The following is a 27,943-nucleotide window of genomic DNA, read 5'->3' as shown; positions in this document are numbered from 1 at the left end:
CACCCACAACACCTACCCTTCCCCCTCCTGTCCCTGCGGTGCCTGGTCCTTTCCCACGTGATGCCCCCCCCCAGTCGCTGAACCAGAGGTTTAGTATGTGCAGGCAAGCTCGGGGAGACGCGTGGACATGTGTCCCCCCCCTAGGACTTCGCATCTGGACTGGCCTATGGCCTTTGTAAATATTGTCCTTTTATACCTTTTAATTTAATGCTGAATAAAGCATTTTGTTTTTCCTTTGACCACGATTGGTTTTCAGGTATTGATGTTGGTGCTGATGCTCCATGAGTTGGGGTGGTGATCATGTGTTAGGTGTCTGGGAAATGTTGTAGTCTGCTGCTCATGGGGTGGACCCTGGTATCTGCGTGCCATCACAAGGTCTCTGAAAAGAATCTTTGGTCGTGTATGCTCTTTCTGTTTGGAGACATTGTCCCAAGGAGTGTTCCTTCCTCTGTGGCACCTGACATCTTCCCTGCAGGGAGTTGCACAATTGTTGTGCTGACCTGTGTCTACATTTCCTTTGTGGGTGACGGATCCCTTCAACTATGGCCATGCCTGCTCATCAATGTCTCCGGCTGCATCGTCTGTGCCATCCTTGGTAGTCACTGTACTTGTGTATAGAGTATGTTGCCATGCCTTCATGTAGAAATTGTCCCTTTTACGCACTATGCATGTGTGTACTCCCAGCATAGCACACATATGTTACTTTTTCTGCAGGGTATTTGGGCACCTGACTCACAATTGTGGGCATTATATCTGTGGGAACTCCACCCTATTCCTTCCATGGGAGACAACAACTTGGTGGCTGTCCCAGCACCTGTACATTCCTATCACTCCTGGAATGTGCGTGACAGTGTGTGTTCCCTTTGGCTCTCTTAGTTTAGTAGGCTTTAACATGACTATACAGTCTTGTGGCATGATCTCAGTGTGTGTATTGTGCTGCATCCGCCAGGGGTGAGTATGCATGTGTCATTTGTCATCACACACACATGTGGTGTGTCATGCAGTGGGGGAAGGACATCCATCCTCATGGGAGTGGGACACTGTTGTCAGTGATGTGTTGTTATGGCACTCTCAACATAGTCGCACATTGTGGATGCGTTCATACACCCATGGAGTTGTGGTCATCTGAGGATGATGTACACACCCCCATGTCTCTGTCCACTGCTGGTATTCCTCTGCACCCACCCCCATGTCTCGGTCCACTGCTGGGAGTGATAGGCACCCACCCCTCATATGTCTGGGCACTGGTGGAAGAGATATGCACCCACCCCTCATATGTCTGGGCACTGCTGGGAGTGATATGCACCCACCCCTCATATGTCTGGGCACTGCTAGGAGTGATAGGTACCCACCCCTCACATATCTCTGTCCACTGCTGGGAGTGATAGGCACCCACCCCTCATATGTCTGGGCACTGCTGGGAGTGATATGCACCCACCCCTCATATGTCTCTGTCCACTGCAGGTATTCCTCTGCACCCACCCCCATGTCTCTGTCCACTGCTGGGAGTGATAGGCACCCACCCCTCATATGTCTGGGCACTGCTGGGAGTTATAGGCACCCACCCCTCACATATCTCTGTCCACTGCTGGGAGTGATATGAGGGGTGGGTGCCTATGTCTGGGCACTGCTGGGAGTGATAGGCACCCACCCCTCATATGTCTGGGCACTGCTGGGAGTGATAGGCACTCTCCCCTCATATGTCTGGGCACTGCTGGGAGTGATTTGCACCCACCCCTCACATGTCTCTGTCCACTGATGTGAATCCTAGGCAGACACCCACCCACCCGCCTGCACCCTTGGTGCAGTACACTGCTCTCCTCGGCATACACACCCCCCAATATACTGGTTAGATGCTGCACCAGGCCCTATGACAACATTCGTGGCATGTGTACGCCTTGTATCACTGATGTACTGGTGCCCTAGGGGTACACGTGATGCGGTCCGTACCCACACTCTGAGAGCGTGGGTACGGTCCATACCCCTACATCACCACAACTATGGTGGTACGGGCCGTACCCACGCTCTGAGGGCGTGTGTATGGCCCGTACCACTATTGTTGGGGTGACGTAGGGGTACGGCCCGTACCCACGCTCTCAGAGCGTGTGTACGGTCCGTACCCCTACATCACCACAACTATGGTGGTACGGGCCGTACCCACGCTCTGAGGGCGTGTGTACGGCCCGTACCACTATTGTTGGGGTGACGTAGATGTACGGCCCGTACCCACGCACTCAGAGCGTGAGTACGGGCCGTACCACCATAGTTGTGGTGATGTAGGGGTACGGGCCGTACCCACGCTCTGAGGGCGTGGTTACGGGTCGTACCACGCGTTCCCCTACGTCACCCCAACTATGGTGGTATGGGCCGTACCCACGCTCTGATGGCGTGGGTACGGGCCGTACCACCATTGTTGGGGTAACGTAGGGGTACGGCCCGTACCCATGCTCTGAGGGTGTGGGTACGGGCCGTACCACCATTGTTGGGGTGACGTAGGGTTACGGCCCGTAGCCACACTCTGAGGGTGTGGGTATGGGCCGTACCACCATTGTTGGGGTGACGTAGGGGTACGGCCCATACCCACGCTCTGAGGGCGTGGGTACGGGCCTTACCACCATTGTTGGGGTGACGTAGGGTTACGGCCCATACCCACGCTCTGAGTGCGTGGGTATGGGCCGTACCATCATTGTTGGGGTGACGTAGGGGTACGGGCCGTACCCACGCTCTGAGGGCGTGGGTACGGGTTGTACCACGCATACCCCTAAGTCACCCCAACAATGGTGGTACGGGCCGTACAAACGCCCCCAGAGCGTGGGTACGGGCCGTAACACCATTGTAGTGGTGACGTAGGGGTACGTGATTGTAGTGACAGGAGTGAATCGAAGTAGATCACAGCAGGTTTATTATTACAACCAACTCCCACGGGCACGACGCTTGCCTGTGGCTTACAGTAAATCAACAACAACGGTTATAACTGTCAAATGCCGCGTCACAGCGCGGGACACAGAATGTACGCCTCGCGCTCTAACAGCGCGAGGCAGAGCCGGCCACTACATATCTCCTTTTCTTAGAAATAAAAGAAGCAGAGAGAGAGAGAGAGAGATAGAGAGAGAGAGATAGAGAGAGAGAGAAAGAGAGAGAGCGAGAGGGAGAGAGAGAGAGAGAGAGAGAGAGAGAGAGAGAGAGAGCGAGAAAGAGCAGGAGGAACATAACAGTGGAGAGGAAAAAAAACACCAAACATCATTGACGGAATCTAACAGGAATATTGCATGTTCTAGTACTCCTCCTGACAGTGGCGTGGCTGGGAGAAGAATTCGGGACATCAAGTTCACCGTGAGAAAGCCTAAGAGAGGTCTCACTTCTCGACATAGGACACTTGACATCATTGTTCATATTTTTAACTTTCGCCACCTTGTTACTATTCCACCAGTCTTTGCCATTGACTCGAACAGCATTACCACACACTTTATCTACAACCACGATCTCACCATACTTGGCTTCTCCTTTCCTTACAAAACCTGGTTTCTTTATTCTGATCCTGTCTCCCACAGTAAATTCTCTGATCTTAACACGCTTTCTTTCATCGAAGTACTCCTTTTGTTTGACCTGGACCTCCGCAGACTTGGACCTCACTTTAGCATCCATCTCCTGGGGAGATGAAAATGATTTATTCCATTTAGACATCCAAGCTGGCCTAAACTCGGTACATGGTTTTCTACCTCTCAAAAGTTCAAAGGGGGACACACCAGTAGACGAATGGGGAGTGGTTCTATAGAACCACAACATAGTCCTGACACTATGGGGCACATTTTTGTGGTGGGCAAGAGCCCATTTGACACAATCACCAATGACTCTATTAAGTCTCTCCACCAAACCGTTGGTTTGAGGATGATAGAGAGAACTACGGTGATGAATGATGGCAGATTCTCTAAGAAACTCTTGTACCTCAGACGATACAAATTGTACCCCGTTGTCCGAAATTAAAGTTTGGGGAAACCCTTCTCTCATGAATGTTCCTCTTAAGAAGTCAATGATTTCTTGGGAATCAACCTTGGAGACAAACTTGGCCTCGGGCCACTTAGTGTAGTAGTCCACCATGACAATGGCGAATTTACACTGTTGGGGAAGGCTGTGAAAGGGTCCTAGAACATCTATGCCAAGTTTTTCCCACGGGCCACCCGGGAGAGGAATGGGAGTGAGGGGAGGACAACTAGTGTGAAGAGTTTTGTCACTTGACGAACACACGGTGCACTCTTGCACCATTTCCTCAATATCTCTATCCATTTTGGGCCACCAAAAGTACTCCCTTACTCTACGCTTGGTTAAAGTGGCACCAAGGTGCCCCTCATGTGCTTTTGTGAGAAGAGTGGGTCTGATGTCCACCGGTGGAACAAGTTTCTCTAACCTGAACACCAGACCATCTTCAATAGAGAGTTCATCACACACTTTGACATAGGGTTGTAGCACAACATCTACATTCTTTTCCCTGGGCCACCCTTGGGATATATATTTCATAAGGTTTTTGGAGACTTCATCTCCAGCCAACGCCTCCCTCCATTTTTCCTGATCAATAGTACAAACATTGCTAAGTTCAACACTAGCTATAATATAGTCCTCCTTTTCATCAAAACAGCATTCATCTATGCCCTGTATGTCCTGACTCGTATTAGCAGGCAAACGTGACAGAGCATCCGCTCTTACATTTTTTCCCCCGGCAATATGTACAATCTCAAAGTTGTATTGTAAGAGTTTGGAGGCTAGGCGTGCGATGCGGGGAGTGGCCCCCCGGCTATTGGTGCACCCTAAAATCACTACTAATGGCTTGTGGTCCGTTTGAAGAATGAATTTTTGTCCCCACAAATAATTTTTAAATTTTTCAATGCCCCACCAACATGCTAGGAGCTCCTTCTCAATGACCGAATAGTGAGTTTCGGCTTCTCTTAGTACTCTAGATGCAAACCCTACGGTGTGTTCTTTTTTGTCTACCATCTGTGTCAACACAGCGCCCAGTCCGTAACTGCTAGCATCAACCGTCAGCGTGCACTGGACCCCTTGTACAAATGGCTTCAAGGCCTTAACCGTGCTGAGTTGTTCCTTGATCCAGTCAAAGGCAGCCTTGCACTCATCATCCCACACAAATTCACTTCTGTCTTGGAGCAGCTTGGAAATGGGACGAATCTTTGTAGCATAGTCTTGGATAAAGCGGGCATAAAATTCTGTGAGACCTAACAGAGACTTGACACCAGCTTTGTCCTTGGGAGCGGAAGCATCAACAATGGCTTGAACCAAACTTGGTTTGGGCATGACGCCTTCACTCGATATGGTGTGACCCAGATAATCCATCTTGTCTTTAGAAAATTCACACTTGTCCCTTTTTAGGACCACCCCATGTTCCTGGAATATGGACAGGATCTTGTTCAGTGCAATGTCGTGTTCTTGTTGGTCTTTTGCGAACAGCAGAATGTCATCCTGGAATATGGCCACATTCTTTATTCCCTTCAGTAAATTGACCATAACCCTCTGAAATACAGAGGCTGCTGAGGCCAAACCGAAAGGCATACGACAAAATTGGAACAAACCTGCAGGGGAGTTGAACGCTGTGAAATGGCGTGAATCCTTGTCCAGTTCAATTTGGTGATACGCCGAGGCCAGGTCGAGTTTGGTGAAGACCTTGGCACCCTCGACTACACCCAGCATTTCCGATATGTTCGGTAGAGGATGCGAATCCACCCAGATGACCTTGTTTAGATTGCGCAAGTCAATGCAGATTCTGAGATCATTATTTTTCTTCCTTGCCACGACTAATGCAGAAGACCAATCAGACGACTCTATGGGTTCAATAACCCCTCTTTTTTGCATGGACAAAAGTTCTTTCTCCAGGTCTTCTCTGATGCTGAAAGGGATGCTCCTTATTTTGTGTTTTACAGGTACCACATCACTCTTTATCTTGATCTTGTGTTTGAATCCTTTGATCTTTCCCAATTCACCTGAAAACACTTTGGGATATTTATTGAGTAGTTCCTCGACCTGTGTACGATCCCGAACCACTAGAATCTGTTCCCTGGCTCCAGGGCACAGCATCATACTAAACAAACCTTGGTGGAACCATCCTAGTATGTCTAGACCATTGACAGCGACATATACTTTTCCGTAAATGTGTCTGTTCTTGAATATCAAGATGTCCTCAAAGTACCCCATAAGTTCTATGCTTCTCCCTTCATAGGATACAGGTTCACGATCAGGCGGTTGCAGAGGTCTGTGTCCCCATTTTCTCCTGAACAAAGATTCACTGATCATTGTGATCCTGGCACCAGAATCTACAAGCAGCCTCACACTCTCTTCCCCTATACCTATGATGGCATAGGGATCTACACAGTCATCAGGATTACCACTTTTTATGTTCCCTTCCCTAACAACCACTATCATGTCCTTGAGTTCGCAAAGGGTGTCGTCACTGTCACTCCCACTTGCATCCATGGCACATGCTACCTGTTCTTTCTTATGTTTTTGGCTTTGACAAACCTTATCATAATGTCCCAACTTTCCACATTTGCGACAGGTAGCATTTCTCGCAGGACACGGTCTACCACTTTTCACATGGGAGGGATATCCACATCTGTAACATATATCAGTCCTTTTGAAGAAATTATTATTATTAGGCTGATAATCTTTTTTCCATTCATGTTTTTTAAAGCGAACAGGAGTGACGACTTCAATGCTTTTACTCTCCAGTTCCTTTATGGAAGATTGTGATGTTTCAATACTTTTCGCTATGCGAATAGATTCATCCAGGGAGGGATTTTCTAAGGATAAAAGTTTTTGTCTTATAGTCTTGTCCAGACATTTTCCAATAAATTGGTCACGAATCAACTGTTCACTGAAATTTTCAAATTCGCATTCCGCTACCAACTTCCTCAAAGCAGTAATGTATGTGTCAACATCTTCCTCATTTTTCTGCATTCTTTTAAAAAATTTGTGTCTAGACACCACCACACTGGGCTGCTTATCAAATCTGGTTTTTAGTTTTTTCACTGTGTCTTTGTATTCATCAGTTTCTTCGTCTTCTTCCACACTTACATCCGGTAAATGTTTAAGGGTTTCTCTTCCTTCATACCCCAGGGAATGGAGTAGTAAAAACTTCTTCCTTTCTGCCCTGAACCTATGTGCTCCTATAGCACCCAGGTAATTTTCAAACGCGTCGAACCATTTCCTCCAAGGCACAGGAGGTTCGCCTGGTGTGTCCAGGAAAGGAGATGGTGGAAGAATGGACTGCATCATGTGAAATTTCCTTTGAAAATGCAAATGAGGAAATATGTATTTTAATAATTACCATAAAGTATTTAATGGTGGCAATCAGAGCAGACAAAATAGTCTGTTAATAAATGTTCAAGATGAGCCACAACATATGAAATTGCCTCTGTGACCTCCACACGGGAGATGGAAAGATAATATATGTTTAAGTCCTTGTAAATTTCAAGGTCGTGCCCTCATAATGTCGTTTTTCTATTCTTCCCAAACGTATTTTGCTGCAAAGCGAATGTGAATCCCACTTGTAAAAACTGCCCAGGTTAATCCAGTTGGAGATGACTAAACTGCTGTATAAACCAAGTGCAGAGAAGAAGTTGACCCAAAAGAGTCTGTAGCTTTAAGAGCTGGGCGGGGTTACTTTAACAGCAGAGACGCGCGAAATGCCTCTCGTTCACGTTCTCTCACCTCAGGCTGTTTCATACGATATCCGGAGCCGTCAGGAGACAGGAGATCACAACGCTGTGGAAGGCTGAGGCAGGAGTCCTTCGACGATCGTTAGATGTGAAGAGCGGAGGACGTCACAACATCAGGTACCTGAATGGGATTGTGCTGTGGGTTCTGTGGGAGTCGAACTCGTCGCCAATTTCAATTGTAGTGACAGGAGTGAATCGAAGTAGATCACAGCAGGTTTATTATTACAACCAACTCCCACGGGCACGACGCTTGCCTGTGGCTTACAGTAAATCAACAACAACGGTTATAACTGTCAAATGCCGCGTCACAGCGCGGGACACAGAATGTACGCCTCGCGCTCTAACAGCGCGAGGCAGAGCCGGCCACTACAGTGTGGTACGGCCCGTACCCATGCCCTCAGAGCGTGAGTACGGTCTGTACCACGTGTACCCCTACGTCACCACTACAATGGTGGTATGGACCGTACCCACGCTCTGGGGGCGTGGGTACGGGGTGTACCATCATTGTAGTGGTGATGGGTACGCGTCCACGTCCACTTCCGTTGTGGCGGTACGTGGGATTGGTGGACACGCCCCCCGAAGTGACCAGACCATGGAGGTAATTTATGTGCAGGATATATATGTTTTACATTGGGTGGGGGTTATGTTTCCTGCCCCTCGCCCCCCCCACCCCCCTTTGCCCCTGGGTGTTGTTCTGACGTTCTGCGGCGTCTGCGTCGGTTTCTGTGCACCAGGTCGTAGGCTAGGAGGGCCGGGATGACACGTAGGATGGGGTCCATGGCTGTCCGTCGCGTACCGGTGCTCATTCTTCGCGTCGTCCTCAATTTCCCGGGAGTTTTTGGCTGCCGTAAAAAATGAGCGGTGCGGAGTGACGTGGGCACGGATCGTACTTGCTGGTCCGTAAAACGCTGCCTGACTCCGTCCGGAAGTCACGTACGCGATGTCCCGGATCGGAATTGTGGGTATTTTGTTGCCGGTCGGTGTTTTGTACGACTCGTACGGAAATGGTATTTCCGTACGAATCGTACTTGCGGGTTTGTAAGGTGGTTTTCCCGGGTACGAGTCGGACGGAGAATACGCTCCGTACGACCATTCGTACCCGGGTTTTACAGGCTCGGAATCGGCCCCTGTGTGTGTGACATCATTTGAGACAATGTGTTGCACTGTAACGTACACATATATTACCTTTACACAGATTGACAAATAGTTCTACAACACATATATACAACATATATTTACAGGTTCTTCACACCTCAAAGATTTTGAGGATGAATCCTAAATGTGACCAAGCATCTAGTGGTGTAACTGGTGTCCTTCTACTGGTTATTGTGGGGACCTGATTCCCTTGGGCCTCTCTCTTATTTACATATTAACACTGTTCTGTGGCGCTTGGGAGGTCAGAGCTTTTGTTGTTAAGCTGGTATAACGTTCTGAATTACGTTTTCCTTGCTGTGCCACCTGTGCACTGACATTAGCAGAAAATGCTAGCCCCTGGCATAAATGTGGGATACGCCGACTCGTTTCGACCTTCTGGGGTGGACCTGGGTTGCAGTTGTATGGAAGGTCTTCTTCAGGGCAAACGTTCTTGTGAGACACGTATTCCTGGTTGCGTTGGATGTGAATCTCTAAGGTGTAGTCTTATCTTTACATGGAAGTCTGTCTTCCATGACAGGTGTTGTTGGCTGTGTGCGTTTTCAAGCGGCTTCTGTGACTTGGATTTAATCCTTAGTCGGGATTGACGCGACGCTTTACTTCTCCTTCTTCCGTTCACTCTGCTTCTCAGACGATAAGACACACCTCATTATGCAAACCCGAATAGGAAGACTTATGTAGATTCCTATTCCCAAATAAAATTCAAATCCATGGTCTGGGAGGCATATTGCTGTTGAGATTTTACTTTTGATTCCAGCCTCTACAGTCCTGTACTGAATGACTCCCCTTCAGGAGACTTCTATCTGCCTACTTGGGCAGAGACGATGGACTCTAGAACTGTGGCTGCACTAATTGTTCAATATTTATTTGTTAATTCAGAGATTAAACCATTGAGTTGCACTGGATTTAACACTTGAGTTGGTTAAGAGGTTTAAAGAGGGAAAAGAGAGTTGGATCTCTGTTTCTTGTTAAATGGAAACAAGTAGTAGTGGTTATTGGTTAAGCAGTTGAGCTGTTATTGGTGGCTTACATTGCCTCAATGGAGGTGGGATAGTTTTTTTTATTTACTCAGTAGGGGTCTCTTGTTGCCTAATTCTTTTTCTGGACTAATTGTACTCTGTTTCGCTTTACAGGATGGGTGGTTGTTTACACTGCAAAAGAGTTGCTTGCAGGGGTACCTGAGGATGTGAAGTGAGTAGATCACAGAAGCACTGATTAAGATAGTGTCAGAGACCAACGTTTAAGTTATACTAAAAAATAAACTATGATGGAGCACAATAGTACTCTAAGAACCTGAATTTTCAGGGATTTAATGACTATACCAAGAGGTAAATAGTCTTTATGTATTTAAAGCAACATACGGTCTCAATTGCATAATTGCAAGATGCAGTTTATGGGTGACGATAATGAGATTATGAAATTGCACAAGAAATGAAAAGGGCAACGATAGGTTAGCAATTACTCCAGATACTTGAGAGGTGTGTTGATTTGGTTAGCTTCCACAGCAACAGTTCATTGTCTGGAGAATATGACTGATCAGGTAGGGAGATATATAAGAGCCATGGGGCTATTAGTTTTGTAACTGTATGGTGAATGTATATGCTCATAGTATAGATGATGGTAATTCTATGGCAAGACCGGAGAGGGGGATTATGCTCTTCTTTCTCCACTTTTATTAACACAGCAGCCTTAAACTAACACAAACTACCTTTCCCATGAATCCTTGGTGCTCTGCTATTCCTCATACTTTGACAGTCCTTGTAACAGTTTATTGACTAATGGCTACTTGTTTGTTTTTGAACTGCGCTTTGTGTCTGATGCCTTATTTTGCAGCCACAGGATCGTGTTTCAGTGCTCCTTATGTGCAGAAAGCCAACCAGTCAGAAGCCCTCATATCTCCAGAGATCCTCTCCGTCTGCATCCAGAGAGCAGTGATCTCTTTAGACCACACAAATTGTGCACTGTCAACTGAGAGGCATTGGTCCCTCCTAATTAAGGTTAAACCAAAATTGGGACCCATGGCGCAAGGGTGGATTGTTTGACAACCAATTTATTAAAGAGTTAGGCAAGTTTGTTCCCACTTTCAATTCTCTAGATTAGGCACAGGCCTCAATCAAAAAGATTTTTTTGTCCAAGTTTTTAGTTGGGGCCGGTTGTGGCAGGGGGCAGTTGACCAGCCGCTTTCTTGCCAGGAGGTCATGACCACATCCAAGGATCTTCCCAAAGTAAGAACTCTCCCTTCTTCCCAACTAAGAGTGGGAGGGTGTCTTGCTCTGGTCCCGAAAAGATTGGCTGGCTGTAACAGCCGACTTGTGCGTTCTGCAATCCAAACAGTCCTAGGTTTTCTTATAGAGTTGATAAGGACTCTTTTCCAATCTTCCGGACCACAACCTCTGGTGTTCTCCCAAGAACAAGCTTCCCTGATCGATCAAGAGGTATCAGAACTGTTGAGGAAAGGGGCTATCGTTCTTTCAGTCGTTCACCCGAACAGGTTTGCGAGCAACCTCTTTCTGGTGGAAAAGGGGGATGGGGCCAATGCCCTGTAATCAACCTCAGAGAGTTCAAGAAGATGCTGGTATATCGCCACTTCAAGATGAAGGGAATCCATCTACTACGTGACACTCTGCTTGGCCTATCATCCACCCCATGATGTTTTTACCAAGGTTTTTAAGATGAAAATACAGTTTCGCCGCGGCATACGTTTGATCATCTATCTAGACGATATCCTGCTAATAGATCAATACCCTTGTACATTGTTGAGCCCGCTCCACGCCACTGTCGACTTAGTGGAATGCCTGGGCTTTGTGATAAATGAAGAAAAGTCCCTGCTTGTCCCTGCTCAATGGATGACATTATTGGACTTCGTTATAGACTCCAGAGAATTCATTCTAAGTCTTCCTTCTAGGAAGATGACGAAGATTCGTCACAAACTCAGGAAGACATTGGCCCGACAGCACACATCTCTCAGGCAGTTGGCCAGACTGGTGGGCCTTACGGCATCATAAATACAAGCCATTTTCCCGGGCCCTCTTCATTACAGGGCTCTTCAGCAATTGAAAGCACACCATCTGCGCAGGGGGCTGAAATTCTTTGGGTTAGTTCTTTTAACAGAGGATGCCAAGGAGGAGATGAGATGGTGGTTGACCCACATGGAGGCCTGGAACGAAAGGGCTGTCTTCGGTTCCAGTCCAGACATTGTAATAGAATTCGACACCAGAAAAACAGACTGGGTATGTCCACAGAAGGAAAGTGGTCATCCGAGGAACAAAATATGCATATAAATTGTCTGAAACTCATATTAGGCTCCTTCACGGTCCGTTGCTGGACAAATGACAAGGTGAGTTGCTGTGTGGTGTTGAAGGTGGACAACATCTTGGTGGTGCAATACATCAACCATCTGGGAGGTCCCATATTCAAGATGCTAGCGGAACTAGCGAAGGGGTTTTAGTAGTATTGCTTGGATTGCAACATTACGGTGACAGCGTAATATCTTCTGGGGAGCTCTAATGAGGTGGCTGATTGGCGCTCCCGAAATCTTCAGGACCTCAGTTCCTGGAAGTTACACCCAAAGGTGTTCCAGAGCATACAGAGGCATTGGGGGTACCTTCACTGTAGATCTGTTCACTTCTCGTTTTGATCATCAACTAGACAAATACTTCAGCTGGAGGCCAAATCTGCAAGCTGCCTTTCTTCAGGATTGGATTACGGAGAAAGCTTATGCATTTCCCGCGTTCATTATGATAATGAGACTGGAGGAGCAGGTCAGATGACAGAAGGCGTATCTAGTAGTGATCACTCTGTTCTGGAGATCTCAAGTCTGGTTTCTAGTGATGATGAAACTTTCCTGGGATTTTCCTATCCATCTACCCCGAAGGCTGTATAAATTTCAGGATCCCCTGGGGAATACCCACAACATGATTCAAGATGGGACCTTGCATCTCGTGGATTACAGGACTCCATGGAAAGTTCAGGGACTTTCGGAAGATGCTGAGTGCCTCTTCTCCAAATCATGGGCGGATAGAACAAATGAGAGGTACAAATCTGCTTGGGGACAATTGTTATGTAGGTACTTGCAAAAGAGTACAGATCCTGTGGAATCCAGAGTGTTTCACATTCTTAATTTATCTTCTTTGGTCAAAGAGAGCCTGGCATACAGGTCGGTGAACTCTTTCCAATCTGCCTTTTCGGCTGGGCACCTTTCCATTGATGATTTTCTGGTGGGTGAACATCCTATGGTTCAAACATTAACAAGGGGTATAAGATTGTCTTTTCCTCCTGAACCCAGGTACTCCACTCTCTGGGATGTCAACAAAGTTCTTAACCTTTTTCTTTCATGGCTACATAATAAATACCTTACTATAAAAAAATAATTATCAGGTAAGTTGACCATATTGTCATGCTTGATATCTTGTAAACGAGTATCAGATGTAGGAGCCCTGAATATTTCAGTTAGGGTATTCACCCCTGAAGGGGTCACCTTTCACGTTTTTCGAAGATCGAAATGAAATTTCAGGATCGTTTCTTATCCAGCATTCTATGAAGTACGAAAATTGAGTGTAGTCAGATGCCTTAAGGCTTATGAAGCCTTGACAGAAGAGTCCTTGCCCAGCTGGGGTAAATCAACTCCTAATTTCTTTACGCAAGCTGTTTAAAGAAGTTTCTTCTCCCACCATAGCCATGTGGGTAAGAGGAGAGTCATGTAAGAAGATGGGATGGACACATCTATTTTTGGTGCACATTTGGCACGCGGTGCTATTACTTTCTCTTTGGGAGCTAGGCTGGAGGATATCTTGAATGTGGCCAACTGGTCATCAGATTCTACTTTCAAGATGTTCTATTTCAAACCTGTGGTCAACATCGCAACATTGATGTCAAGTAAGCTTTGAATGAGCATAATCCTTGCCTCCAGTCCTACCATAGAATATGAAATTGCCTAGCTTTCGTAACGGAAAGTTTCAATTCTACTAAGGACACAAAGCGAGGATTATTTCCACCCTACTCAACGTGTCTCATATCCCCTCCCTTGTTTTGTCTTATGGAGTATGTATTTTATCTTATGCAAATGGTTAGAATGATGTTAATGCTGTATCTATTACTGTTTCTGTTTAGTAAGTGGTTGTGTTACTGAAATTCTTGATGGTGGTCTGCTCAGTTCAGGTTAGATGGGTTACAAGATTATGTCCTCTTTTAAAAGAATGAGGGGGCATATTATCAAGCACGGCGTTAAAATTATCGCCGCTTTAGCGGCAGAAAACTGCTGCTAAAGCGGCGATAATGGCCCTAATAATATGCTGCAGAGAATTCCAATAGAAGCCCATGTTGACACCAGAACATGGGCTTCTATGGGAATTCTCCAGGGCATATTATCAAGCACATTATCGTCGCTTTAGCGGCAGTTTTCTGCCGCTAAAGCGGCGATAATTTTTACGCCGTTTCTTGATAATATGCCCCGAGGTCTCCAAACAAGAATGAGAACCCCAAAATCAGAGGCAACTGTCACACAAAACAAGAGTGGGCGTAAACAGTGTTGATGGACTATGTATACCAAGGACTTTGGTTATGTTGTTTTTCCTTTTCCCAAAGTTTAATGGAAAAGGTGATTTGTGTTAGTATAAGGCATCTGTATTAATAAAAGTGGAGGAAGAAGAGCATAATCCTCACCTCTTTGTCTTTAAAATAATTGAAACTTTTCAGTTATGAAAGCTAGGAACTTTTATATATATTTTAAGGGACTTATGATAAAGCCCTACCCATATATTGAGGGTATGACTGCCTGGGGAATAGACTTTACGTGCACTCTCGATGAGAATATTGATAGGAGTCTGCTAAAAGGAGGTACCAAACCGAACACGACTAATGCCCAACAAGACATGCTGCAAGAAACTGATCCTGTGAGGGCACATAATAGTATGGCTAGGCTGTTTTCCTATTGCTCCCACGCTTATCAAACACATATGAGACTTTTGATGAAAAGGGAAGATCTGGGGAAATATGGGGTGCAAATATCTTGCTAGACCCCTATCGAATCCCTCCCCATTGAGAGTGGAGCTTTTGTTAATGAGCCTGAGACCCAATGTTTGAGCCTGCAGACCGAGAGTATGTTTGTTCATACATATCTTTTGTGAAAATAATTGGCAGACTGCTGGTAATAGAGGCACTTAATGGGAGAACATGAAGGTTACGCTTTGGGGAGAGTGTCTATCACTATCACACACGTATGGCGTTCACATGCAGCTAGTGCGTACATTGAAAGAAAATTATGTTTTGCCACAAAAACTGGAAACTGACTGTCCTAAACCCTGTGCTTGTTACCATGTCTCTTTAAGAGATAACAACCTCACACACATAAAGCAGTATCATGAATCCCTATAGGGTCAATGGAGACTACACAGGAAGGGATTAATGCTGCTTTAAAAAATTGGTTAGAGCAGGTTTCCAAACAGACACAGCGACTGGTTTGACTGAGAGTCTCTGCTTACATGAACACTCTATGCATACCTAAAATAACCGCTGAACAAAAAGCAGGTTCAGATACAGCTCTGTATAGACTGGAATGAAAGAATGTGCTCTTAGACATAGGTTGTGATGCCAAGAGGGGATGGCATACGTTGTGATCATTACTAAATAATGCCTGGGAAGTTATTGGATAATGTTTTGGAAGTATATGGGAATGCGTATGAACTTTGATACCTGCCCTCTACGCTGGGAGAAGCGATAGTCACTATGATTGCCAAACTAGATAGGGACCCTGAAGCAATTTCGCCTTACAGGCCGTTATCAATGCTAAACACTGATATAAAGATATTGAGTAAGGCGTTGGCAAGCAGAGTCACTGTAGTAATAAAGGACCAGATACACCCTGACCAATCAGGCTTTGTGCCTGGCAAGAGCACTCTGCATAATTTTAGAAGATTCAATCATGTGATGCACTTGTAGGATAATAGTGATGCCCCAGTCACTAAGGTGATATTATATGATCAGTGAGCCTTCAACACAGTAGACTGGTATAAGGCATGGCAAGTGCTTTTTGGCCCTGTGTATATATTGGATTAAAATCATATACATGTGCCCCTCTGCAAGGGTGCATACTGCGGGTTTGGTTTCTGACAACTGGGAATTGGAAAGAGAAACTCAGCAAGATTGCCCTGTCACCGTTTTCATTTGCTCTGGAGCCCTAACTTATCCACTGACCACAAAATATATTGGCATTGAGAATTGACGTGGGGCAAACCATGCATCAGATAATATACTACTTTACCTACAGGACTGTGAGGGACAATCCCCATATTGATTGAAATATTAGAATATGGGAGCATATCTGGTTTATTTGTTATTTGGGGAAATAATTTTTTTTCTTATGTGATCACTTAGATGAAATGGAATTGGAATGCTGCCAACCCTAGCCATTCAGAGGAAGCTAAGTTGCTTCAGCTGTCTTGATATACGTGTTTCTAATAACAGAAACAGACAATTGCAGACTAATATGGGAAGAATAATGGCTACCCCCTGAAGCTCTGTGCGTTCTACCTTTCCAAGCTCTTCAGCTTCACAAGAGCAGGCAAATGATCACTAATGATGTCTGCGCCCCTCCTCACTCTGACGTCTTCCAGCGAGCAAAATCAGGTTCTGTTTATCATCGGGTGGTCAGTCTGGTTTCTGTTGCCATTGAGTGAGCACCAAGTTACTTTGTGACTATCACAGTGGGGGAAGAGAGTCCTACATGAGATGCTAAAGCCAGTGGCGGCTGGTGACATCTGGAAGTGGTGCGGCGTAAAATTTGTGGTGGAGTGCACAGCGGCGAGTGAGCGTAGCGAGAGTAGTGGCAGAACAACCTTATGGGTGTTTGGAGGGGATGTCCCCCCGAGATTTATTTTTAAAAAGAGCAGGCAAATGGTGCATTTTCAAGCAAATTTGATAAAGCAAGGTTAATAAAGCAATTCAACTGTTCGTCTGCATTAGGAGCCACAAAGCTGTAAAAGGTTACTTATTTTACAAAAGTATTTATTCTGCTTTTTTTTCAAAAGCACAAGATAGAATAACGAGCACATTAACATGAACAAATACTTATACACATAAAATGAAAACATTAAATAGAAAGTAAAGGACAAAAAAGCATATTCTGCTTCTGCATAGCCACAGCCTATGCATGGCATATACACTGTTTACCTAAAAAATAACACTAGCTACTTTTATAGCAGTTGCAACTCTTCTAACCGAAGAACGCATGGATGGGATGTTAGCTAGGCTACAGACTGAGTGACATTAACAGAAAAAGGCAATTCACCCCGTTGGGCCGTCAGCAGACAGAGGAGTTTGATGCCTGAGAAGACACTTCCTTTGTTAATTAGTAAGTCTACTATTATGTGCGTTGGGGCAGGCACAGACCTGCTAGCTGCTGCCTGTATTCAGACCGGCGCCATTTTTGCCTTTCCTGCCTTTCCGCCGAAATCCGAATTAGTTCTGTTTTTGTTTGAAGAGACATGTTAATTGCCTGAGGTTTTTTGCCCAGTAGGTCTGTCAACTTTGCAGGAAATGTTCCCGTATCAGTCAATACAACTGCGGGGTTTTCTGTACAGGGCAGGGATTTCATTTCTTATTATTAAAGTATACAAAAAATGGGCATAAAAATAGAAGAGGGGATACCATTTTAGGAAATGAAAAACTGCGGCCGGTGTTGAGACCTACATAAATAAACAAAAGTCCACTGTATTAAAAAAAAGTAGTGCTGAGCACATACTGTTGTGGATATGTCTCTCACAAAAGAGGTGGAAAAGCGTGAAAGATATTAAAATGGACAGGATTTTCTGTTGTTGTGTTCCCAATTCCGAAAGCTCAATCCATTCGGGAAAAATGTGTGTGATGACAAAGGCCTTGTGGAAAAAGGCAAGTGTACAATAAGCTCTCTGTGCCAATGGAAAGTTGATGATAGTGGGCAGGAGGCACATGGATGATCAAGAGCATATTTCACCAGTTGTTAACTCTATGTGGTAAAGTGCTCTGTGTGTAACATCAAAAAAAGTTGCAATTTTTCCAGGTCCAGCCTTCGAAAAAAAAATGGGTTATTATTACATAAGAATGTTGACGTTTTTCAACACAAAATCAGTGTTTTACCACATACAAGTAATAAATCATCTTTAGTGATGGTGCTACATCTGGTGCAGATTGGGGTGTACAAATTCTCCCTACTTCCACGGATAGAGTAAATTCACAGATACACGCACATACACTCATCATACGCTTGGGCCCATTTCACTAACATATACTCGATTACTCTATCAGCACTGAACCTGTGGAGAGAAAACCTTCTAAACACCCTGCATCTACACTAAGGTCGATAAGACCTAATTGACACTGTCTTGAGTCATGATTTAACCAATAATAATCAACAATAATCAAAATAGAGTACTCAATAATTGACAAGAAATAACCACCAACACTGTATTTCAAATAATGGTAATTTATCAAAAATTAGTTCAAAGAAAATCAATTCAAAAGCAAAATCATTATTCTCATAATTACCTATTCTAGCTAAATGTCATAAACGGGTCAGGACAGGTCTCTCAGTAGAAATCTCCCAAGTCACCGTCCTCACAGCATCGATCTTCACCAACGCAAGTTTGGAAAGAAGTGGCCTCAGAATCCAAAATGCAATGACCACAGACCCTCTCTAGGCTAACAATATTTATAATAAATTTAACAAAAGAAGGCAACATAAAATGTTTTAGATATCCGCTGAACCGCTGAGCAGAGCGAGCAGGAAAGGATGTAGCATCGCTACATTTGGAAAAATCTCCGCTCAGAAAAATCACAAAAATAAAAAGACGGAAGAAGGAACTAAAACTTGCAAATGTTTCTTTTCATGTTCATATTTCCTCGGAACCAGCATTGTAATCACAAAGTTCATTGTGGCTCCTTTGTCCTCCAAGGACACTTGGATGTCCGCCCAGAGCTGCTGTCCTCCCGGAAAACTTTTAACCAGGCGAAGACTGTGGTCAGATGACTCTCGACCATATTCAGCAAGGCCTTCTCATCACAAATCGACTACTCAAATACAGGCTTTAAACGGCAGCCATCTTTCACTAGGCCAAAACGTACCATCTTAATTAAAAGAGACAAAAACAACGTTACCACAGCATAGTGATTACAGTGTTAACCCCACTAATACCCTTATGTGTATGTAATTATCTAGCCTTTGCAACACAAGAAAAGCATTAGTACACGACATTTTAAAAGCGTTTTTGTGCTTTAAAATAAAGAGCACTCAGCAACATTTATTTAATTAAACCCGCACATTATTATTTAGCAACATTAATGCATCCCCACGTATAGTTTTCTCTTATTAGTACGTATTGATTAATCAGAACATTTACACAAAACAAATAATTAGTAGTTATAAATCAATAATTTTAATTTCTTTCGACAATAGACAAACCAGAGCTTAAAAAAAAACCAATAGATTTTCAACAGAAAAACTCTGCTCCAGCAATCCCCCCTTTGGTGATATTATCACCAAATAAACAACCCCAAAAAAAAATTAGTAACATTTTAGTCCCATTTTGGAGAAATTGGAAATGTCTTTTTCTCCTTACACAACACTACACACCAGACTCCCTTTCATCATCCCTCTTTGTTTCCAAATAAACACTCTCCCTCAATTCTTCTAATTCTATTTCTTGTGGATCTCTTTTTCTTTTATTTCTCCTTTCAATATTTCTTTTAATTAATTTATTTTTCCCTCCCCTGTTTTTACAACACAAACACACCAATCTTAGTATCAATAAAGCAACAATTATACAAGTCAAAGGAAACAATATCTTACCTATAATAGTACTACCTATTTTTGCAATAAAACTCTTAACAGCAACTATTTTATTAGCTATTTTAGTCCAAATACTCTCAGCTTCCAGTGGTACTAATTCTTCATGCAAATCAGTAATATTGTTTATATAGACCTTCAGGTCTTTGCTTTCGTCTGGAATGTAAGTGCAACAATGTTGAACTTTCAGCATTCCACAGACCCCACCCTCCTTGGCTAATAGAATATCAAGGGCAAGTCGATTTTGCATAGACATGGCACGTACGGCAATCAATTCCGTATTCACCAAAACAAACCCTCCAGCGGTATTTGTCGATAAGCGATCCACCACTGTTGACAGTTTCCGAATTCCATATGCATTCAAAGAAATTCCCACTGCTGGAATTAAAGCTCCAAAAATGTCACCCACTATTTCTGACCAAGTTTCTCTCTTAAAACGTGTTAATAAATTAATATGTTCTACATCTTCTATTCTATCTATATGAAAAATCTTTGGAAAGACCAGGCCCACATAACACGTGCCATACCAATGGTCAGGCAACTTGTAATAAGCCTTGTTCCCACAAACATAATACACTCCTGGGAAAACTGGATCCTCTCCTCCTTTAAAACCCCATCCTGTTGCAATGAAGTATGTATCATGACACTCACTAGTCCCAACAAAGTATGTATCATATTGGAATTTCCTTCTTGTAATGCACAGCTTACCCTTCTGTGGTGCATCTAAAGCTAAAGTTGGACTAGCTCCATTTCTCAATTCTTTTCCCATCTCAATGTCCCAAATTGTCTCACTCACTTTGTATTTCCCTGCCTTTTCATGCATGCTCAATCTCCTTTCCTCCACCATGTTTAGGAAAGCTTTCTCCTCTTCTTTCAAACTGCAAGTTAAATTATTCTTAAAAATGTAATCTAATGTTAATTCTTCTTTTTCAATGAAAATTTCACCAAAAATGTTAGCTTCTTTAGCTGGATTCAGCTTTTTATTCATAGGCAATTGCCCAAAAATACTATTTGTTAGACATCTCATAATCTATTTTCCCTAGCAAATAAAAAACACTACTTAACACACTACAAGAAATTCCATACGTAGCTGGTAAATGGTGATAAGTAACACCCTCTGAAACGGATGCAGGTAACTGCATACAAACGTAGCAATCCCTAACTTCCATTGTCTTCACATATTCGTACAACAACTTTGAAAAAACATTGCTAGAAAAATCATTAATTGACCTATCTTTATGTATGTAAGTATTACTAATTCTAGTTGGAACTACTTTTTGTGAATTCTTCTCTACATTAGTCTCATTCTCAGTATGTATCTCAAATGTACCTATTGTAACCCTAAAAGTAACTAATAAAGCTAAAACACCCCATAGTAGCATTAATAATCCAGTACAGCAGCAGCACATTCTACACCATCTTTTCAAGAAGGCACATTTACTTTGGTTATTCTCTATATTAGCCATTTTACTACTTTGACCGTGTCTTTTGACTTAGCCTCTACTACTCCACTACTGCTATTCTTTATTTCTGGATCACTTCAGACAGCTGAATTTCAGACTTTCTCCTTTTCACTTTTCTCCAAGTGATTTCTTCAGTTCACTCAATTTGGATATTCATCACTTTTCATTTCTTCAGCAACATCAAATTGTATCAGATCATCAACAACATCCTGTGCATCCGACTCTTCTCCAATGTCAGTCAGGATAACTTTTAAGATTCCAACAGACTTTTCCTCTTCCTCAACCACTTTTCTCAAGATCCCCTCCGGATTGTCTCGATTCACTGTTTCTTCTTCTTCTCCTTCAGACAGTGCCACATAAGACCATTCCGGTGATCTGTACTTTTGGTTGGGTCTTCTAATTCTCTTTATCTCCTCGGGTTCTTTTGATTTCTTTTGCTCCTTTTTCTTCACTTCATTTTGACTCGACACCTCATTCACTTGTTCAGCTTTCGATGTATTTGCTCTTATCAGTCTGTATCTCAGCCTCTTTACTCTGTTGTTAGGCCAAAAATCTCCTCTTGCAACCTTTTTCGGTCTTGTTTCTGTATTATTTCTTTCTCCAATCCAAGTTCTCTTTCTCAGAACTCGACCTTCTGATTTTTCATTCTCACTTTCATCCGATTCTGTTTCAAATGCTTCTTGTTCTTCAGCAGTTTTCTTTCGCTCCACAATCTTTTTCACCACTGTTTGAGACTTCCCTACTTCTTTCCCTCCTCGAGTCTCCGACACGCAATCTTCTTGCTGTCTACTTGTCCCTTCACCTAACTTATCAGGAATGTTCCCTACACCTCCTCGGGGGTCTTCCGCAATCTGTCCCTCTCTATCTTCTTCTGACCCTACTTCTTCAGATATAATCTCAAGTGGTTCTTCAATCTCCTCTTCTGATTCAGGACTAGTCTCTGTGGAACTGCTCTTTTCTCTTCTTTTTCCTCCACTGCTTGTTGGAACTTCAGGCTCTCTTACAGAATCTGATCTCCCTTCTGAGATTCTCAATGGTTCTCTTGAAGTCTTTTCTGCTTCTTTTTCTGAACTTCGATTTTTTCTCACTGGTTCCGTGTCTTCATCATCACTGGAATCTGACTCTTCAAAATACTCCTTGCCAGTCCCATCCTTTGGGTTTGGAACTCTCAGAGTATGACTCGCATGTACCCAGTTTTTCACACCAGCACACTTCACTGCAGTTGTCGTAGTCAGAATAACTTGTCTTGGCCTTCCCCACCTTGGAACCAAGCAATTTCTTCTTCTGTGTACTTTAATCCTCACCCAGTCCCCTGGACTCAGATCATGAGCTTGCTTCTTCTCAAGTGTGGTAGCTTCTTCTCCAACCTGGTGAAACACAGAATGAACTGCGTCAGCCAGGCCTTTACAGTAATCCAAAATCATGTCATCAGTTATTGTCATCAACTTATTGACAGGTACAAATGCATGACGCATTGCACGTCCCATCAAAATCTCGTGCGGACTCAACCCAGTAGTTCTATCTGGAGTAGATCTAATAGACATTAGCACTAGAGGCAAGACATCAGGCCATTTCATTCCAGTGGCTAAACACATCTTACCAATCCTGTTCTTGATTGTGCCATTTATCTGTTCAACCACGCCAGAAGCCTCTGGCCTGTATGCACAATGTAGCTTCTGCTGTATGCTCAATGCTTCACAAATCAAACTCATGAGCTCATTATAGAAGTGTCCCCCTTTATCAGACTCAATCGTTACTGGAAACCCGTACCTAGGAATCAACTCTCTTAACAGTAACTTTGCAACTGTTATTCCATCATTTCTCCTAGTCGGATATGCCTCCACCCACCTTGAGAACAAACAGACTACTACTAGAACATACCTCAATCTGTTCACTTGGGGCATTTCAATGAAATCTATCTGCATTCTCGTGAAAGGACCACCTTCTCTGCCTATCGTTCCCAGACTCACCACTGTCTTTTTCCCAGTGTTAAATTGCTGGCAAATCAAACATCTTTGACAAATGCTCTCTGCAATTGTCCTGAACTTTGCATTGTACCAAGTTTGTTTAAAAGACCTGATCATCGCATCCCTTCCCAAATGTCCCTGGCCATGATACATCCTTGCCATTGTCGACAGCATAGAGTTAGGCATGACTGGTCTGCCATCTCTATAGACCCAAACATGGTCTGTTTCTCTTGGGGCACAACCTGCCTTGATCCAGTCTTTCTTTTCTTCCTTTCCTGCCTCATCCTGCAACTGTTTCACTTCATCCCACGTTTCTAGGACATTAGTAAACATCACAGAACAAAAAGACATTTCTCTTTCTCGTTCCCTATTAATTGAGTGATTGTTCTTAGCACAATATTGTGCAATGTCGTTGGCAAATCTGTTTCCAACTGTCACAAAATCATCTCCTTCTCCATGAGCAGCACATTTCACAACTGCTAATTCTTTAGGCAGCTGTATCGCCTCAAGCAATTTCCCAATCACTTCAGCATTCTTTATTGGAGTCCCACTCGACGTCAAGAAACCTCTCTGTAGCCAAAGTTGGCCAAAATCATGCACAACTCCAAATCCATACTGACTATCAGTCATCACAGTCACTCTCAGATCTTTCCCAATCTCACAAGCTTTCGTCAATGCCACCAATTCTGCAACTTGTGCAGATTTCACTCCTTTCAATGGTGATGCTTCCATCACTTCTGAAACCTTGCACACTGCATATGCTGCACTCAGAACACCCTCATCATTCCTCAGACATGATCCATCTACAAACAGCACATGATCACTCTCAAGCAAGGGAAGATCCCTTATGTCTGGTCTCGGTTTTGTACAGTAATCCAGCACATCCAAACAATTGTGATCATCTTCTGTCTTCACACCCACATTTTCAATATCCGGCAATAATGTCGCTGGATTCACATTCACACATCTCTCCAGAGTCACATTTGATGCTCCCAGAATGACTTTCTCATATTTAGTCAGCCGACTATGTGACATGTACTGAGTTCTGCTTCTTGTCAAAAGAATTGCCACATTATGAGGTACGAATACCCTTACAGGATATCCCATTATGATTCCCTCACTCTGTTCCAGGCTTCTGCATGTTGCAGCCACAGATTTCAGACAACCTGGTAAACCCACAGCTACAGGGTCAAGTGTCGATGAGAAGTACGCAATAGGCCTTCTCAGTAATCCATGCTTCTGGATTAACACTGAAAGTGCACATCCATTTCTCTCACTACAGTACAATTCAAACTCTTTCTCATAGTCTGGCATACCCAAAGCAGGGGCTTCACACATTCTGTTCTTCAGCTCCTCAAATGCTGTCATTTGTTCTCCATCTAGTTCCAATGGATCTGTCATCTCACTTTTTGTCAGCTTAATCAGTGGCTTTGCTATCAGGGAGAAATTAATTATCCACTGACGACAATAACCCACCATTCCCAGGAACATTCTCACTTCCCTTTGGGTCTTTGGGGCTTTCATTTCTCTGATAATTCTGATCCTGTCATCAGTCACTTTTCTTAGACCTTTTTCAATATTGTGTCCAAGATAATGCACCTCTTTCCTGCAAAATTGCAATTTAGCTGGAGATACCTTTAACCCTCCATCTGCCAGATGATTCAGTAAAGCTATGGTATCTACTTCACAAGCTTCACGTGTCTTTGATGCCACAAGCAAATCATCAATATACTGCACTAGTACTGAATTTTCAGGCATAATCAAGCTCTCCAATGATTTTTTCAATAACTGATTGAATATCGAAGGACTCTCCGTATACCCCTGTGGGATACGACACCATGCTAAAATACGCTGGCCAAACCTAAATGAAAAATCGGCTGGCTGTCATGATGCAATGGAATTGAAAAGAAAGCATGACACAAATCAATCACTGTGTACCACTCAGCATCATGTGGAATCTGATACAAAATCACTGACGGATTTGGCACAATGGGACAACATGCCACCACAATTTTGTTAACTTTTCTCAAATCCTGTACAATCCTGAACTTCCCATTAGGTTTCTTTAACCCCATTATCGGTGAGTTACACGGACTACTCAGTATTTCTCTCAAAACTCCTTGTTGAATCATTTTCTCAATAATAGGAGTTATTCCCTCAATTATTTCTGGTGTCATTTTGTACTGAGGAATGTTAGGATAAGTAATTCCTTCTTTCACTGCAATTTTCACTGGATCTACATTATTCATCAATCCCACATCCTCTCCAGTAAAATCCCAAACTGTCCTTTCACTGTGTCTCTCAGCTCTTGAGGCAAATCCTCCGGATCAAACACAGCATATGCACCAATTAACTCACTCTCTCTATTTTCTAGAGTCATTCGGTACAAAACATCCTCATCTGGTGTTTCAAAAGCTATTCCATCCGGTGTACAAAAAATTGTACAGTTCATCTTACAAAGCAGATCCCTGCCTAACAAGTTCACTGGACTAGTGTCACAGACAATAAATCTGTGCATGTCTGAAAATTTCCCTATTTGTACTCTTACTGGTTCAGTAAGACGTGTCGTGATTTGTGTATTGGCTACACCAACTACTTGGATTGCTTCATCCGAGAGAGGAAGATTTCTAATATCTACTGACCTGACAGTTGATCTTGTCGCACCTGTGTCTACTAAAAAAGTAACACCTTCTTCATTTATTTTCCCATCTACAAATGGTCCTGCCTGGTCTATTTCTAGAGTTGCACCAAGTATGCACTCTTCCTCCTCTCTTCGGCACCGTCAATAATCACCTTCAGACTCACTCCCTTCATTCTTTAACAAGTACTGCTGTACCTGGTTAGAACGCCTTTGTTTGTTTACCTGCTCATCATTGTAGAATCCTGAATCCTGATTGTACTTTTGTGACCCTCTATTCTGCGGCAAGGGCGGTTTTGGCTCTTGACTCTGCTGTTTCACAACAGAAGGTTGTTGCTGTTGTCGATTATTCCCTTCGTTCTGCACCTGTTGATTTAATATTTTACCCTCATTATTCGCCAATGGTGGATTGGTACATTCAGATCTCCAATGTCCCAGTTGGCCACAGTTGTGACACGGGAACTTCTTTTTGGCTTCCTCAAGATTCCCCTTTCCTTTCCCTGCATACCTGGGCCTATTCCCTGGATTATTTCCTGCATTATTCGCCTGTTCCACCAACTGTGCTTCCTGTCTTTCCGCAACTTTCACTTGTGCCCACATTGCTTTTTCTTTCAGCTTTCTCTGTTTTGCTTCAATTTCATCACTGAAGTATTTTGCATGTCTCAAAATCTCATCTATTTTCTTACTCTGCCAGTCCACTGTATGCTCACGAATTCTCTCACTAATCTCAGGTCTCAGGCCATATACAAATCTGTATACAAAATGACTCAAATCCTTGTCACCCAGGTGTTCATCCCCACTGAATTGTTTAAAAGCCAGTATCAGCCTCTCATAAAAAGCATGAACTGATTCTTTTGCTTCCTGGTGTGTTCGATCTATTTTAACCCAGTCTGTCTTTCGGAGGTACTTTACTTTTCAGGTACACCATCACCTGATCATACTTTCTCATTACCTCTGGATCTGGTGCTCCTGTTCTCTGGTCTCTTGGATATTCCTCAGTAGGCCAACTCACAACTATTTTACACTCAGCCCACAAGTCTGCTGGAACAATTATATCAAACAGACTATTCAGGTCAATCCACAGCACTTTTGACAATTTCACAAACCTGTCTACCTGTCTATGCCACTCGACGGGCTTTTCTCTCAGTCGAGGGAAATCATTCGTAAATGATAAAATATCCTGTCTGGTCCATGGAACATGTACATATCCTCCTCCAGGTATTTCTCTCATGGGATAAGTATCCACTGTTTTCTCTTTTTCTCTCACAGGAAATGCTGAATAAGTCCTATCCCCTGATTCTTCCCTTTTCTTGTACCACCTATCCTTCCACTTCTCAACATCACCCCATTTTCACAATAAAGCAATCATCTCTTTAATCTGTCCTGTTCTACCAGCACCATTCAGATTCTCAATATCTTTATCCGTGAAATCCATCCTGTAAGACTTCTGCAAAGCTTTCACCTTATCAATGTCAACTCCCTGCTCATTCGCTATTGCTCTTAACCTGTCATGTGTATTTTTAGCTCTCCAGGTGATGTTTTTGCACATAAACAACAGTTCACCATCATGATGATTTTTCAGAATTTCCGTAGGAACTGTCCCTGCAACAAGCTCTTCTAATTCTACACGTAACCTAGCCACATCAATTGCCTGTGAATCTTTATCCCTCTTTTGAAGAACTTTCATCCATTCATTCAAATCTTCAGCTGTTATTTCAGTAGATTTTCTCACTGGAACCACTTTCTTCTGTGGTTCTAAAATCAGCATCCCTGAACAACTAGCTTCACTAGCATCCACTCTCGAATTAGACTGTATCTCTAATCCTTCACTACATGTCTCATGTCTGGATTGTCTCAAATCATCATTTTCTGTCCTTTTTCCTGAATCTCCTGAGGGACCAGCCAAACTTGTCAATCTATTCCCAACATATGGAATCACCAAACTATTTTCACCCGTCCTCTGCTTATCAAAAACAGGCATAACCGGACCTATGGTTACAGGCACCGTAACAGCTTCTAGATTCTTTGTCAGCTCTTTAATCTTTTCAGTCAACTCTGATGTAGTTCTGGCTAATTCTCTCGTATTCTCGTCACCACTTCTATTCTCTCTCTCTTTTTCCCTAAAAGGATTACCACTTCTTAACTCAGGTGTCACATTTTCTGTCTCAATGATACGCAATGTATCT

The sequence above is a fragment of the Triturus cristatus genome, chromosome 1_1 (genome assembly GCF_964204655.1).
Source record: "Triturus cristatus chromosome 1_1, aTriCri1.1, whole genome shotgun sequence".
Lineage (NCBI taxonomy): Eukaryota > Metazoa > Chordata > Amphibia > Caudata > Salamandridae > Triturus > Triturus cristatus.
Note: the sequence above shows the minus strand (reverse complement) of the source record.